The 3,082-nt window shown below is 44.9% G+C and overlaps 1 pseudogene; it reads left to right on the top strand.

The window, feature by feature from the left end:
- The first annotated feature begins 1,068 nt into the window (after positions 1–1,068).
- LOC103644845 (transmembrane protein 256 homolog) lies at positions 1,069–2,845 on the top strand (annotated as a pseudogene).
- Positions 2,846–3,082: the final 237 nt, after the last annotated feature.

The raw sequence follows: 3,082 nt of genomic DNA, 5'->3' as shown, positions 1-3,082 counted from the left end.
AGTTGAAGCATGGGGCCAATGCTGGTAACGCTCTTCTGAGCTTATTATCATCTTTAACTTCATGATGATGGGGTACTCAACATTTTGTTCCATGACAGGTCTTGTGAATGCTCTGAAGTTGATCCAGCCTATCAAGAACAAGTTTTTAGGTGTTACCTATGCAGGTTTGTTTTAGCTTGCCAGCGCCATAGCTATTGAGGTCCACTAAAACCGCTCCAGCTTACTGATTAAGTGATGGTAATTCATAAATTGCTTCCTGTAATTCATATCTGATACTTTCCTCCAAAAAAGGTTTAAATCGTTCAGTGGTGTATGAGTCATCATATTCTCCATCGTGCACAAAATCACTAAAATTAAAAATACCTGTTGGTTCATGCTACGCTACTTTGAACCACCATGTGTGCTCTGAGGAGAGGAGGCTGGCCGTGTACCTAGGGGTGGTAATGGGCTCCCGATTTTACACTATAAAATTGTTCTAATTTCTCAAATCCATAATTGAATGGGCTATGAAGATATAAACACTTGAACAACAAATAATTGAATAATTTAGAAGCCGATCGATAATACATGTGTTTTTTTGTTTTATGTATCATTGTACACTAACATTTTATCCCCAACTCCTTCGTCATCCTAGATCACATATCCCCAACTCCCGGACCTTTTTTTCTTTATCAAAGGAGACATCGACATTCAGCTTAACAGATATTGCTCTTGTATTTTCCTAGAATACCTCAGTCTGCCTTTCTATACGGCGTGCTTAGTGATTTAGTCATGTGATGGGGTGTGAGAGAGAAAAATATAGAGGGGTAATATGATCAATTTAGAAGGCAAATGGGTGATCCCATTGCGGTGGCGCGCCGTGACCTCCACGGCCGAGGCCATGCCCCCGCCACTCACGTCGTGACCTCCATCGCGGCCGCGATGCTCCATTACAACAGTAACGAAGCTTAGGTCTCGAGCCAACACAGGAGGAAGCTTATGTGTCTCAAGTTATGCCCTGCTAATGATCAGCTCGTTGTTACCAGGTACAATTCATGGGATGAAATAAATACTAGAGAGAAGAGGAAGATGTTGGCGGCGACGGATCTGATGCTCTGGCACAAGGTCACCACCGTCTCCGGTAACCCACCTTTTTTCTTCACTCTTTTCGTACTCTCCCCCGCCCCTTCTTCCTGGAATCCTCTTTCCTCAATCAGACCACTGAGATGAGTGGTTGCTTTGAGCAGGGGTTGCCGCTTTGGGGCTCGGCACCTACGACGCGCACATGTTCTGCCCCAAGAACCCTGCGTACAAAGAGGTAGATGACGTTCTCCATCATGCTACTGACTCTTGTAGCTATATTATACATGTGGTCTAGACTCCAGATCAGAGAGCGAAAAGAAAAGGAGTGATTCAAAATTACCGGAGTTTCTTTAGTTTGCGCTCAAACGGTCAGATGAAATCTTGATACCTATCCTAAGACGATTCTAATCTGTGCATTAGTTTTTGGCAGAGTAGGAGTCTCTGTGCTTAGAGCAAGCACACTGTCACTTCTGATAACATTGTAATCCTGTTTTTCTACGGTCTCCGATTCGTTCTCCCAATTTAGCGATTTGTTTTTTTTATAATTTGTTGTGGATGGTTTTGGCAGGTTTGGCACACATCGTCCCTGTACCATCTCATCCACACCGCGGCGCTGCTTGGGGCGCCCATCACCAAGCGCCCCAACGTTGTGAGTACCAGTCCTGCCCGCTTCAATATTTTTGCTGTTGTGGTACCTCCCGGTTAATTTACAAGGAGGTTGAAGGCGAACTAGAGAGAAGAGGAAGATGTTGGTGGCGACGGATCCGAGGTTGTGGCACAAGGTCACCGCCGTCTCCGGTAACCCACCTTTTTTCTTCACTCTTTTCGTCCTCTCCTTCGCCCCTTCTTCCTAGAATCCTCTTTCCTCAATCAGACCACCGAGATGAGTGGTTGATTTGAGCAGGGGTTGCCGCTTTGGGGCTCGGCACCTACGGCGTGCACATGTTCCGCCCAAGAACCCCGCGTACAAAGAGGTAGATGACGTTCTCCATCATGCTACTGACTCTTGTAGCCGTACTGTACATGTGGTCTAGACTCCAGATTAGAGAGCGAAAAGAAAAGGAGTGATTCAAAATTACCAGAGTTTCTTTAGTTTGCACTCAAACGGTGAGATGAAATCTTGGTACCTATCCTAAGACGATTCTAATCCGTGCATTAGTTTTTGGCAGAGTAGGAGTCTTTGTGCTTAGAGCGAGCACACTGTCACTTCTGATAACATTGTAATCCTGTTTTTCTATGGTCTCCGATTCGTTCTCCCAATTTAGCGATTTGTTTTTTATAATTTGTTGTGAATGGTTTTGGCAGGTTTGGCACACAACGTCCCTGTACCATCTCGTCCACACCACGGCGCTGCTCGGGGCGCCCATCACCAAGCGCCCCAACGTTGTGAGTACCAGTGCTGCCCGCTTCAATATTTTTGCTGTTGCGATACCTCCCGGTTAATTTACATGGACTCTCCGATTCTTGACGTGTTTGCAGTGGAGGGCTCCTCACTACTGGAATTGTGCTCTTCTCTGGAACGTAAGCATTTGTCCCCCCTAACCAAAATGTAAATTATCAGAAGACATTGAATTAGAAAAATGAATTTGTTCTTCTGACATCTTTCATTTACATTGGAATTGTGTCATAAAATCGTTATTTATAGAGGATATACAATTTTGTTAGGTGCTACACCGTGGCTTATCTTGAAGACAGGAAGTTTTCTTCACCGGCACCATTGGGGGGCTTTGCGTTTATTGCTGCTTGGGCCAGCCTCCTGTGCGTGTACTATGTCTGGTATTGACGTGATGCAGTTTTCTTTGTCATGATCACCGACTATGGCATCGGAAACCTCCTGTGGTGACTGCATAGGGAGAAGCTCCCTGGTTATTTCATCCACTATCCGGTTTTTTTCTTGAGTTTTGATCCCTAGATCTATGATATATCCACTATCCAGCTACATGCCTGCAATGCACATTTGGACATAGACGGTACAACCATGATTTGTGCCAATGTTGCATTGAATTGATGGTATGATATT

Source organism: Zea mays, chromosome 1, assembly GCF_902167145.1.
Source record: "Zea mays cultivar B73 chromosome 1, Zm-B73-REFERENCE-NAM-5.0, whole genome shotgun sequence".
NCBI classification, from domain to species: domain Eukaryota; kingdom Viridiplantae; phylum Streptophyta; class Magnoliopsida; order Poales; family Poaceae; genus Zea; species Zea mays.
Note: the sequence above shows the minus strand (reverse complement) of the source record. Positions and strands in the feature narration are given on the sequence as shown.